Genomic DNA, 14,215 nt, shown 5'->3' with positions numbered 1-14,215 from the left:
TGGCCCCCGTCGCTCAGCCTGGCAGCGTCGTTTTTTACTGCAGGGACTCTTAACGCTTCCTGTCAACACATATGGCAGAGAACGCCTCAGCCGTAACATTGCCGTTTTCGCAGCTGCTTTAAAATGGCCCCCGTCGCTCAGCCTGGCAGCGTCGGCGTTTACTGCAGGGACTCTTAACGCTTCCTGTCAACACATATGGCAGAGAACGCCTCAGCCGTAACATTGCCGTTTTCGCAGTTACTGCTTTAAATGTGTGCGCGGAGAAGGCGGCCTGGTTTCCCCCGGAGGAGGCACGTCCTGGCCACGGAACACGCCCCCGCCCCCAGGCTCTGCGGTGCTTAACCGGGCGCGGGACGGTAATTACTCTCCGTGTCCCTCGAGTCGCCGTTCCAGTCCTTCCGCCTGGGTCCCAGAGATAATTCCGTGTTACCAAGTTTGAATAAAGAGCTGTGCGCCCTGCACATGATTGCTGACTCGCTTCCAAAGGGAGGAATTCATCCAGCCCATCAGAATTCTTCACCGCACTGAGCTGTACGCTACTGACAAACACGTGCAATGCCTCCCCACGGTATTGAAGACATTTTAGGGGAGGGAGCATTTTAAACTACTTCCAAACTGCTGGAATTGACACAGGGAGCTCCTTCTCCCAGAGCAGAGGTTGAAGGTTCACTCTCTGTTAGGACCAAAGTGTTCAGGCTCGTTCACTGCTGAACTGGAGGGAAGAGCGCTTAAGAAGAAGCTAGGAAATGAAACGGCAGCCAGGGATGCTGGTAATACCGCGCAGGTTATTTTATGTGACCATGATTCTTGGGCATTGGATCAGTTCTAAAGTTAGCATATTGTATTTTTAATCTGCACACGGAAGATTTCCTGCTCCACTTTCAACAACTGGTTTGCGCTGAGCAGACTCAAGGGCAGAGCTCTGAACTGAAAGGTCACTGTCCTGAAGCACCCCCTACCCGCTCCCTGAGGAGGCTGGAATTCCAGGGTTGTGTTTAGCCTCAGGTTGATTCCACACCTCTTTACATGTGACATCATAGACTCAAATAAACCTAACTTCCCCCACCCCTACCCCCACCCTAAATAAATAGGACCTGTCCTGGCCCTAGCCTGTTTTTAAAGTTAAACTCATATATGGGAACAACCCTATCATTTGCACTAGAAAAGTCCTATAACCAAAAGTCCCTACTCCAACTCACCTGATATTTTACCATTATGTTTAATCCCTTTCAGTCTATTTCTCTAGCACAAAGCCATAATCCAGGGGAAGGTAATATTTTAAGCCTTACTAGTTATTTATACCTAATTCATCAGATTGTTTCCCCAAAGCAGCTTCTGATGGCAGGGACTATAACGATGACATATGCTGATGCTGAGTAGGTAGGAGAGGAAAATGTGGTTTAACTTTGAGGGCAATATATGGCGAGTACAGATGTATAGACAATAAAGTGCCCCCCATTTGATACTTACACAGTAAGAGCTCCAAAACACTGGCCTTAAAAGGATGGAAGAAGGGATGCATTTACCAATTAAACGATTTGACAAATATTTCTTTTCAAATCCCTTTGTAAAGTATCTTCAGCAGGAACTCTGCATCTGTGCTCATACAAAATGGTGACATAACAGCTATATGATCAGGGTATTCAGTAATCAGAAGTGATGATGCATCTTTGTTATTCATCACTGACTACTTAGTTCTAACTCATATGAACAGCACATACAGATATAGCCAAATCTTCCATTTGTTCTTTTTTTTTAACAAATGGGTGCTTTACAGATTAGTTTTCTCTGACAATCTTCCCATAGTTGAACTAAGATGGACTTCACAGTTTCAACTATGATTAAAAGGAGAAGTAAAACCTCACCTTAAACAGGGCTGGCTAACTGTGATTCTGTAATAATAAACTGAACTCCAGGACCTTAGAGAGTAAGCTAATAAATATTTGTGGATGGTATAGCTTGATCCTCCCAATTGTGATTCTCTAAATACTTTCTCTAAATAATTCTCTGTGAAAGACAGGAATTCTTTCTTTGGGATTCCCCTTCCCAGTGGCTGGATTCAGGAGGGGAATTACTGTCTACTAGAGATAAGCCACATAACTGAAGGAAAGCCTCAAGGCCTTCACCATTCCAGGGAATGCACACAGCACCCATGGGGGGTGGGGAGGATGTTTCTCAGCAGAGAGCCTACCCGCTGTTTTTAAGGGCCCTCCTGTCATTTCCCCGGGCCGCCTGAGCAGCTGCACAGAAGCAATGTGGAGACCAAGTTAGCAGAGGGAAAGTTTAGAATGATCATCCTTCTTTTCTCCCTTTCTCAACACCTAGTAAAGAACTGGTTACCTAAAACCAAACTGGTTTCCTGAAACACTATACAGTAGTGTTTGGGGAAAAGTTAATATTCTGGCTAGATTAGGGTTAGATTGCTTTTTTGAAAAAGTCTAGAAGCGTTAGATCAGATCAAAACACATTATAACATGTATTTTTCATAGGGATTGACTTCCCTATTTTCACTTCCATCTTAGCCCCTAGATAGAAACAGCAGGAGGTTAGGGTGGCAAGTGTGTGGGAAAGGGATGCCAGGGCTCAAAAGAGGCAGTACATGCAAGAATTAAAATTAAGGATTTTATAATACTTTGGGGATGAAATCATCCCTCCCACAGCATGTTTCTGCCTTTCAGACATATTTTCTTTTTTTAAATATATTTTTATTGATTTCAGAGAGGAAGGGAGAGGGAGAGAGAGATAGAAACATCAGTGATGAGAGAGAATCATTGATTGGCTGCCTCCCGCATGCCCCCCACTAGGGATCAAGCCCGCAACCCAGGCATGTGCCCTTGACCGGAATCGAACCCGGGACCCTTCAGTCTGCACCCTGATGCTCTATCCACTGAGCCAAACCAGCCAGGGCCAGACATATTTTCAATAATATTTTATAAATCACAAGAAGTCTGCCTCTATTTGTGAAAAGTTTTATGAAAAGTTTTGAAGTTGTTTTTCCCCTAGTATAAGCTTGATAGTCTTTTTTTTTCTATCAGACATTTTGTAGCCTATCATAGTTAAATTTTTTTCAGATGTCTTATAGTTTTGTAAGTGTGGAGAAAATAAATAATGCATGGTGATTATTTGTGTGACCTCTGAAAAAAGATGGCTTGACTTCAAAAGCTGGCTACTGAGTAACTTGGGCAAGTTCCTGAGCATCTATAAACATAAACTTGCGTTTCCTCTTCTCTAGAATGGGGACTACAGTATTAACAGCTTCATAGATTATTGGGAGGACTACATGGGACAATGCTCATAAAGTGCTTAGCGCAATGCTTGGCAGACTCCAAAGTGTTAGCTATTGTTAGTAGTGCACTTTAAAATGCACTGACAGGCCTGGCTGGCATGGCTCAGTGGTTGAGCATCAACCTATGAACCAGGAGACCATGGTTCGATTCCCAGTCAGGGCATGTACAGCTCGATCCCCAGTAGGAGATGTGCAGGAGGCAACTCATCAATGATTCTCTCTCATCATTGATGTTCTATCTCTCCCTCTCCCTTCCTCTCTGAAATCAATAAAAATATTTTTTAAATGCACTGACAGCATATAGTATATCATCCACACTAGAACACTTTTGAGAGTTAATTAATAGACAATAATAGTAATTACACAGGGACAACATATGTAAAACTAGGACAACTGCAGCAAATAGTGAGCCTATAATTTCCAACTTTATTACCTTCTTCTGATCTACCTCCCATCTCAAATTTTCCCTGGTATGAATCATAATCTGTTTCAATATGTATACTTTTTCTAAATCATAACACTATTAAATCAACAAAAGAAAAGGGTAAATACTGCTGCCTACTTCCCTTCAATGGAGGCTTTCACTTAAGAATATTATCTTTCTTTGAGTAACAAAACTGCTTTTCCTACTTACTTAAGCTGACATAATAGCTTTACTTTTTTTTTTGTATAGTATTTTGTCTTAAAAAAAAACTATTCAGCATCAAATCTGCCATGAAAATAGCCAATATATAGGCATCAAGCATAATCAGAGGTATAGTAAGAGGCTAAATGCTCTGCTCTAAGATGTTACATAAAAACTGTTTTTTAGTTAAGCATGTCATTTCTATTTGAAAGTAGGAGTAAATCATTGTTGATGATGACCACATCATAATCAAAATACTGGAAAAGTCTCACCCAAATCTGGTTCAATAAGTATTTGTAAAATGATATTTCTTAGTTGGATTTTCTAAAATAATTCTGGATATACATTCATACTCATATTTTCCTCAGTTGGAAAGAAATTTATTTTCTGGGAATTGACAGCAAATTTCCTTCAAAATGCTGATCTGAGTAAAATATTTTTTATATTTCCTCTCTCTTCTGTTTTCCTTAGTCTAATCCCTTTAAATCAATGCCATTAAATTAATGTCATTAAATTAATGTCAACCATCAGATCATACAGTATTTTAGTTTTCTTCATTTTTTATTTTCTTGTTCTTCCAGTTTTTCTCTAAAATGGACACTAAGTTTCTCTTCCTTCTACCTCTGGAAACTCCCTCTGAGGGTTTTAGTTTTCTTATACAAAACTTTACATAGTATTTTTTCATATCTCCTGCCATATAGCATACCAAGCTACTTATAGAAATGTCACTTTCCTTCCAAAGCGTTTGTACTTCTTTATGTCGAAATAAATATATAGAGAAGAAATAGTTTTCAAATATTTATTTTACAATTTTCAACATAATTTTTCTTTTTCAGTCTTGATATTTTATTTCATTTACCTGATTTCTGACCACCCTACCTCATACATAACTGATATTTCTATTTTGTCTTCTGAAGTAATGAAACAGCCAATAAATTTTTTCTCAATATTATTGTCTTTCAGAAAAGTTATGGCACTGGCATTACAATTTATTAATTAGTGACCTTGGACAAATAATTTATTTTCTCTGTGCAGTAGTTCACGATCTATAAAATGAAATGATAAGGCCTATTTTATCTACCTCATAGGATTATCAGGGCACCAAATGAGAAGAAGTACATGAAAGCACACTATAAACACCAAATAAAAGATCATTATCATTAATAAAATATCCTAGGCCATATTCAATGTCCATTGACATAGTGGTTCTATAGTATACATACTTTAGAATACATATTGAATGCAAAGTTTATTTCCTAAAGCCTATGGCCTATAAGAGGAAGTAGATATAAACTCATTCACCTTTCATATAAAAATTCAGGTCATTAATTCAGATGCCAAAACTCAAGGAGTTTTTATAATTGAGACACTGGCTACATTTTACTCTATGAGAACATTGCCAGGCAATTTAGAAGTGTTAATTTCAGGGAGAACATTTGGCTTATTTAAAGAAAATAAGATTTTAAAACATAGAATCTGAGAATTCTCGGTAGCAGTTGAATAAATAGGAAGGGACTTTGGAGGTCATCTGGTTTCTAATTTTACAGGTAAAGAACCTCAGGTTTGAAGACTTGCCCAAAGTCACACTCCTGGTTAGTGGCAGAAGCATAATTAGAACGCATTTCCCCCCCAGTTCAGTATGTGTTCAACTATACCACATCGCCACCACTATAATCCAGACAACGAACAACCAGAAACCACCAAAGAAATGTGTGACAGATAGAACTACTTAAATTTTTTAAGCTTCTGTTGGCAAAAGATACCACAAAGTTAAAAGACCTAAGACAGTATGAGAGAAAATATGTATAAGAATTAATAGCTAATATCTATAATACAAGTATAAAGAGCTCTTTAAAACCCAGAAGAAAATAATCCAATAGAAGTATTTTTTGACATTCAATGTTATTTTATATTAGTTTCCAGTGTACAGCATAGTGATTAGATAATCATATAATTTACAAAGTATCAAGTACCCTCCTGGCATCATACATAGTTACTACAATATTATTGTCTATATTCTCTATGCTGTACTTTATATCCCCATGACTATTTTGTGACTACCAATTTGTCCATCTTAATCCCTTCACCATTTTTCACCCAATCCCCCTAATTCTCTCCCCTCTGGCAACCATCAGTTTGTTTTTCAATAGAGGTATTTACAAAAGACATAAACCAGCAGTTCACAAAAAAGAAATACAAAGGCATTAAAAATCAGGTGGGGAGCAACCCTATTTTAAAACCAGGATAACTGAAACTCTAGCTAGCTTTTGCTGTTTTGTTGCAGTTGGGGTAGTACCTTTTCAGTGCTCTAGAGAGGAGCCAAAGAAACAAAGGGTGCTCCTCTGACCTTGACAGAAAGGGAAGTGAACTAATGTGATGACAAATAAATTGGCATTAAACTGGCTTAAACATGGTCCCAGAAACTAGACACAGAGTCTTTCTGATGCTGCTGTCCATGACTGTCTATAGGGAAGCTCAACAGTACTACCTCCAAAGGTCAGGCCTGGGCACACACTGGTGGACCCCCTCTTTGGACATATTCCCCTAGGCCAGACCACCAGGCTTCTGGATATGTATTTGCCACAGTGTGACCAAATTCCAATGATTACACTGTGGAAACTATGGATTTTAAGATTTTAGTTTCCTCAGCTAAGGGCTGAACAGGATGAGATGGTAGCAAATGTTCTCACAAATCAAAAGTGCTGTAATGAGTTTAAGGCCCTGAAGGGAATTAACTCTCCAATTCCCCCAACTCACGAACTAAGGTTCTGTTGGGGCTGGAGAATCCTGGGAAGGCAGGGAGGCAAGTGCAGGAGTAGCCATAGGAAAGAGAAAAGAGAAGAATGCCTCTCTGCCTCTGTAAGGTGAGAACTAAGGTTCTGTTGGGGCTGGAGAATCCTGGGAAGGATCCAAGGAGGCAAGTGCAGGAGTAGCCATAGGAAAGAGGAAAGAGAAGAATGCCTCTCTGCCTCTGTTTGTAAGGTGAAGTCTCTCCACTCTTCACACTTTCTTGGATTTGCTTCCTGCCAATTATAATAAAGACAAGTAATAGAGAAAAAATATGGGATCAAGTAGAAGAAGAGAAAGAGAAAAAAGTAGGCTTAAGATAATTTCTTTAAAAAGACTAACACAAGGCTTAAAACTAGGACATGAATTTTAAAAAATCATGTTCAGTGATCTCTGAACTTTTTATTGGCCTTCTGCACCCCAAGGGGTGCCCCTCTTCTGCTGCCTTAATACCTCAGAACTTCGGTGTCTTGACCTCAGACACCACGTTGCTGGATGGATTGCATGGAGTGACTGTTGTCCAGGGCGTCACCAACATGGAAGTCCTCCCCTTCTTCTGGCAGGTGGTGGTAGGTGGCAATCTTAGCCTCCAGCTTGACCTTGCAGTTCAGCAGGCTGTATACTCCTGGGCCTGGCGCTGCCCCTTTGCCCGGACCTGGGCCAGCTCTGACTCCAGCTGCAGCAGGATCCTGTTGAGATGTTCCATCTGCATGGCATAGTGCATCTCCACCTCGCTCAGGCTGTTCTCCAAGCTGAACTTTAGATTCCTCATTCAGGTCAGGTCAGTCTCCAAGGACTGGACTGTATGTCTCAGCTCTGTGAGTGTCATCTCAGCAGCTTCTATCTCAGTGGTCTGCAAGGTGACCACTGTGGTGCTCTCCTCAGTCTGCTGGGACCAATTCTTGTCTAGCTTTTCTTGATTATTTTGAGCCAGCTCGTCATACCGGGACTGAATGACTGCCATGATCTTGCTGAGGTCCCAAGATTGGGGGCATCCAACTTCACAGTCAACTCAAAGGTGGCAATCTGGTTTTGTTGATCATTCACTTCTTCCTTGGGATTCTTCTTCTTGAGGAGCAGCTCTTCTTTGAGAGCCTTAATCTCTCTCTCCAGCTGCAGATGAGTGAGATGGATGTCATCAATGACCTTTCGGAGACCATTGATGTCACTCTCCACAGACTGGCTCATGGCCAGCTACGTCTCATACTTGACTCTGAAGTCATCAGCAGCAAGATGGGCTGATGTCAATCTGCAGAACAATGCAGGCATTGTCCACAGAATTTGCAAAGATCTGAGTTCTCAGGACCTGGGTGGTTTTGAAGTAATGTCCCCTGTCTCTGACCTGGGGTCCCTTCTTCTTCAGGTGTTCCCAGATTTTGCTCTCCAGTCTCCGATTATCAGCCTCCAGGCTTCTCACCTTTACCAAGTAGGAGGCCAGATAGTCATGCAGGCATTGTATAGCCTTCTCACTGTGGATGCCCCTATGCCTGCCACACACTGGGCCATTCCTGCAGCCAGGCCCCCAGACCCTCTGTGGATGTGGAGAGCGGGCGGTACAACCTGAGGGAAAAGTTCATTACATCTGGCTACTTCTTCCACCATAGCTGCTGGATGTACTTGTATGCCATCTTGGCTTGCCAGCAAAATATTTTTAAAAGACTAAAATAAGTTTGTAGAAAACAAACAGGTGAAGGGAGAGAGAAAATGAGAGTTTTAAAAAATCACCAAAAACAGCAAGTAGAGAAAAAAATTTAAGGCTAAATGCTCCTAAAAGCCACAAATGAGATCGATTTCAATATACTATATAAGGGGAAAGTTTTAAAAAAATAAAAAATGAATAACATTGACATTGAGTATAGATAAACTAAAAAAAAAAATCTATACTATAAAAAATAATAGTTGTGAATTAGTTAAAAAGAAAGGAAACTGCTAAAGGCCAGCCATTCCATTTCTAAGTGCGTCTGATATCCCAGGACACAGGATCCTGCTGTACCAAGTGCCTCTGAGTAGAAAATGAGTGGAACAGAGGGCAACCTTGACTGCAGACATTGAGGCTCCCCACTGTTCCTCTCAGCTACCTTTGGAAGCAAGTATCTGACCTTTACAGCTGATCCAAGCAGCACAGCCTGGCCTCTATAAACTCCTCCCAAGCTTCTGACTCACTCCTCTTCTTCAATACATCCTTATCAGAACAATAAATTATGATGCCAGTTAATAGATAACCTGCCTGCACAAGATTACCTTGCTAGGAAGTTGTAGAACTGGAATATGAACCCAGCAGCCTGAGACAGAGTGTAAGTGCCATTAACTTCTATGTTGCCCTGTGACTACTTTTACTGCCTGTATCAATAGATTTTCCACATCATATTTTGGCCAACATTTTCACTTTTAATCACTGGGGATTTTTTTTCGTAATTCACAATCTTCTATTGAATAAAAACAAAAGCAATTTTGATTTCACCTTGAAATACTTCCTGTTTCTTTGTCTTCCTCTTCCTCTGCTCCTTTAAAACAAAAGCTGGTTCCTTTCTTCTCTTTCTCTCTCTTTTTCTATTAGAAAGGCAATGTGTATGCATTGTAGAAAATAAAGGACTTACAAAGTATACAAAATAAAAGGGAAATATTCCACCAAGTAGAAACAATCGGATCCTGATAATGGTGCTATTCATGACTAGAGTCACATCTTCTGTATTCATGGGATTAATTATAAAGAAATAAGCCATTCTGCCCTAGCCAGTTTGGCTCAGTGGATAGAGCGTCGGCCTGCGGACTGAGGGGTCCCAGGTTCAATCCCTGGTGAGGGCGTGCAGGAGGCAGCTGATTAATGATTCTCTCTCATCGTTGATGTTTCTTTCTATCTCTCTCTCCCTTCCTCTCTGAAATCAATTATATATTATTTTTTTTAAAGAAATAAGCCATTCCAATTTGGTACTGCAGAAGTTTACCTTGAAATGATGATACTGTGTTTTCTCTTCATCTCATTTACAATCACTTTATCTCATTTTACCAAAAACCATCTGTGTTGGAATCTTGGTGATAATCATTCTTTATACATGTGTAATGGAGTATAACAAAAACAGAGTGAGCATGGCTCCCATACTGATATGCTATACAGTGTGTAATATTTTTGCCTTTAATGTATAGGACTCACTGATGCTTCGGAGTGACTAATAGAGAAGGTAGTTCAAGAATCATTACCAACATAAATTTCCATCCACAGACTCTACCTTTTACTTTCTCACACCACCTCATTTAAAGTCTTTTGTATTGAAAAATATGTAATAGCCCTAAAAGAAGGTATTATGTTTCATCTGTTGCTCCAAAAGAAGCAAAAAAAACTAGACTATTAACCCGCTGTGTAATCCCTGCACAGACTACAATGCCTTTCAGTGGGGAGCCAGGCTCCGCCAAGAGCAGGGAGGATTGCAGTTTAAACACTGCAGGGTAAAGTTCAACATTTGTTCCATTCACAGAACTCCCACTGACATCAGTGAGGGTTGTGTGAGGAGTAGAATTTTTTTCTCAGTTCAATGGTTTCTGTAATGCCTTCTATTTTGCCAGAACATATCACACAAAGAATGTAATAAAGAAAATATATGTAGTACTCCCCCCTTTTTTTTCCAGGCCTACTCTTGATTTCAATAAAATGTCATTTACAAAAAAAGCATTTTTCTTACAGGACATGATTTAGAAGGTAAATAAGCCATTTTGCTAAGAATGTGAGGACTCATTCTAGACTCATCTGTTTGCAATTTTTGAGATTTTTTTTTTTTGGCCTGTGATATAAAAATCACAATTGAATTCAGTCAATAGCCTTTGAACCTCTGAAATTGTATGCCCTATGATATAGCATAATTGACTGATTGGGAACATGGAATTCTTAAAGTTATTAGGCCAAGGTATGTGGAGCTAAATATCAATTCCATAAATATCCCTGGGTAATAAAGGCCACTAAAGAGAAAAAAAATGAAGGCATTGAATTTTATAATTGTTGGAAGGATAGACAATATTAGTAAAGAGTTTGAACACTACAATGTAATTTTATTAATAAAATAACATTAATGAAAATAAAGTATTTTAATAAATAAATATTCATAATTTATAATTAGCCTATTGTTACGTGACTTGTAATTTTAAGGGATCTTTTAGGGAAGAGAAAATATTAAAATGTTAAAATATTAAGTTTCTTTTAAGAGAAAGAAAAAATATTGTTTTCTTTTTTTTAATCACTATAGTAATTACCTGATTAACATTTCTATCAGTTTGAGAAATTACACATTAATTGAAATTGCAAATTAATTTCAGTGTATAACATTAGAATTTAAGGTTATCTTTTACATTTAAGATTTAAAAAGAAAATCTGAGGTTTCTTATAGATTCAAATCTGGTCTATATTTTGCTTAATCTTCAGAAATATTTTAAAACAGATGGGATTCTAAACATCAATAGTATTCTATAAAAAGCTTTGGCACGATGTATTCATACTTCACATAAGGGAGATGCTCTTATTTTTCTGTTGCTCAGGAAAGTTTTTAAAAAGGCAATCTGGGAAAAAAGAAAGCTGACAGAAAATATAAACAAATTGGAAAACAAAATAAGGATTCTGGCCTTTATAGTAGCTTACTCCCTGTTATCTCCAACCATTGTCCAATTTCAACATTTTGGGAATGAATTTTAGTTTCTGCAGAGGTTCCATTCCTCCTGCAAACTGTATCTGTGCCAGGCCTTTCAGAAACTCATGATGTCATACCAACTATGATTTATTAATGGTGTGCTCAAACAGTAACAACAAATGATCAGATAGAACCAACAGTTGCAGAATATTTATTATGGACTCAGTACTGGGCCAGGCATCTCACAAGTGCTATCTCATAAAGTAATTTAAGAGGTCCCAGCTTATGAAGTTTTAGATAAATCTGTAAGGTCTATGGGAATTTCAGAAAGAATCAGTTGTTCCGTGATCGGGGGAAATCATAAAAATCCCCACTTATGAGTAACCATGATAAATAGGCTGTCAATTCTTTTGTGGTCTTTTGAGTTGGGGGCTAGTCACCAGATGTGTGGGATGATGTGGCAGTTTTAAAATACGTGCACAAAGTTTTTGACAATCCTTTCCCCAAAAGTGCAACCTATGTTGCTTCTGCTTCGACCAATACCCTACAGAGGAAATGGCACTACGTGACTTCCCAGGGGAGGGCATAAAGGCAATGTGCTTCTACTCTGTTCACTGGAATACTGGCTTTTGAAGACAACTGCTACCAAGCAAGCATTCTGTCTGCCCTGAGGCCATCATGTGAAAGAAAGGTCAACTTAACCCTCATGGAGAGATCAGAGGAAGAGGCCTGTGACTACATGCACCCACTCTGCCTGCAACCGCATCCCACCATCTGTTACAGCAACAACCATCATCACATGAGAAATCTCGAGAGCCAGGACTGCCCAGCCAAGCCCTTCCCATATTTCTGACCCAGAGAAAATACAAGATATAATGATTATTGCATTTAATTCAGTAAATCTTGAGATCACATTATCACACAGCAATAGTAACAAGAACAGATACTACCCAGGTTCAACAAAAGTTTTTTCCCTCGTTTGCTTCATCTGTTCCCCCTTTTTTCTTTGCTGAAATATTTTAAAGTGAATCCCAGACATTGTGTCATGTCAAGCATCATAGTGATACTTTAGTATGAATAGCTAAAAAGAATGGACATTTTCTTACATAACCAAAATGGCATTATTGCACTTAACAAAATTAATAATAATTCTCCAGCATCCTTTAATATCCAAGACCATAATCAAATTTCCTGATTGTCTCAAAAAAATGTTTTTACAGTTCTTAGAATCAGGATACAAACAACATCTATACAAAACATTTGGTCGCTGTGCCTCTCAGCTTCTTTTCATCTGAAACAGTCACTCTTTCCCCTTTCCTTTCCTCCCTGCCTTTAAGGAGGGGCAGAAACCATGTTAAGTTGTTTGAGGAATGTTTGCTTTCTTGTGGTGTCATTTAACTTCCTCCTTTATACCCTGTTGTTCCTATACATGAAAGTTGGATGAAAAGAATTTAGTAGATTCAGGGTCAACTCCCCCCACCCAATGAGGTGGCACATCATCACATCAGGAGACATATGATATCTGGTTTTTCCACTTTTAGAGATGCTAAGATTGACCTGTCATGTGCTGACAGCCTTATTATCCCTCATGGTAATGTTCCCATCTGCCTTTCAACCAAAGGTTTCATTCAATCATCATTGAATCATCATGGCTACGGGACTGTCATTGCTTCTATGCCTTTTCAGTAGATAATACTAGGGGAAATGTATATTCAAAAAGGAAAAAAATGCTGAGGGAAATTGTATTTCTAATTCAAATTTAACATTGAACAATGTAATCCTGTAGGATATTTTTACTTAAGTTCTTTGACTTTCTACTTATTTTTCTTACACTGAAAATCTTTGTTCCTAACCTCAATATCATTACTATTTGCAATAAACTATAGTTTATTTTAAATAGCTTCCATATAATAATAGCAATATTGCCTCTAACATTATGATTTCTTTGTACATCTATTTGTTCTTAGAATATGTTCTGTTAAGGTGTACCCTTTATTTATATTTATTTATTTATGTATTTATTTTTTAATCCTCACCTGAGGATGCTTTTCCATTGATTTTTAGAGAGAGTAGAAGAGAGAGGGAAGGACAAAGAGAAATATCAATGTGAGAGAAGCATCGATTGGTTGCCATCTGCATGAGCCCCTACCAGGGCCTGGCTGAGGAGGAGCATGCAACCAAGGTATGTGCCCTTGACCAGAATCGAACCTGGGACCCTTCTGTCCACAGGCCGACACTCTATCCACTGAGCCAAACCAGCTAGGGCTTGAGTCTTATGTTTTGAGATTTCTGTTTATTTTGAAAGACTCTGAAGAATGACAATTAGGCTTTAGGCTGAGTTCCTATAGTAATTCTTAGGCTCTTGACAGCTGTACATTAAGGAAAATTAGTCTTCAGATGAAGTGGTTTCCATAAAAACAAGTCATTTTGGCCTTTCCTCACTGCTTCCCCATCAAACCTTTTTAAAGAGAAAAAGTAGTTTTTGCCTCTTTTTTTCATGGTTATGTACCACTTCTACTGAAATGTGCTTACCTAGTGAAAAGATTTTTGAAGTGGTTAAAAAATAAAATTTAAAATAGGATTTCACTTTACATATATGTTTGTAAGAGGAAAACTAATGGCACAATATACCAAATTTTTAATGTTACTGATTTGTAAAGAGTGAAATTTCAAATGATTTAACTTTCATTTTTATCTATATTTTCTAATTTTCTACAGTGATGGTATACTTCATAATATTAAAGGGAATTATGCTGTTCATTATGTAAAAAGATAATAAAATAATCATTTAAAAATGACTACTTGAATGGCAAATGATTGTTATGGGTACAGAATTTTTGTTTGGGATGATGAAAAAGTTTTAGAAATGGATAATGGTAATGGTTTCACAACAACCATTAATGC

The 14,215-nt window shown here is 38.6% G+C and overlaps 1 pseudogene; it reads right to left on the bottom strand.

Moving 5' to 3' along the window:
• Nucleotides 1–7,112: 7,112 nt before the first annotated feature.
• On the bottom strand, nt 7,113–8,490 carry LOC102243502 (annotated as a pseudogene).
• Nucleotides 8,491–14,215: the final 5,725 nt, after the last annotated feature.

This window comes from Myotis brandtii, unplaced genomic scaffold (genome assembly GCF_000412655.1).
Source record: "Myotis brandtii unplaced genomic scaffold, ASM41265v1 scaffold115, whole genome shotgun sequence".
Lineage (NCBI taxonomy): Eukaryota > Metazoa > Chordata > Mammalia > Chiroptera > Vespertilionidae > Myotis > Myotis brandtii.
The sequence above is the reverse complement of the archived record's forward strand: the minus strand, read 5'-3'. Positions and strand labels throughout refer to the sequence as shown.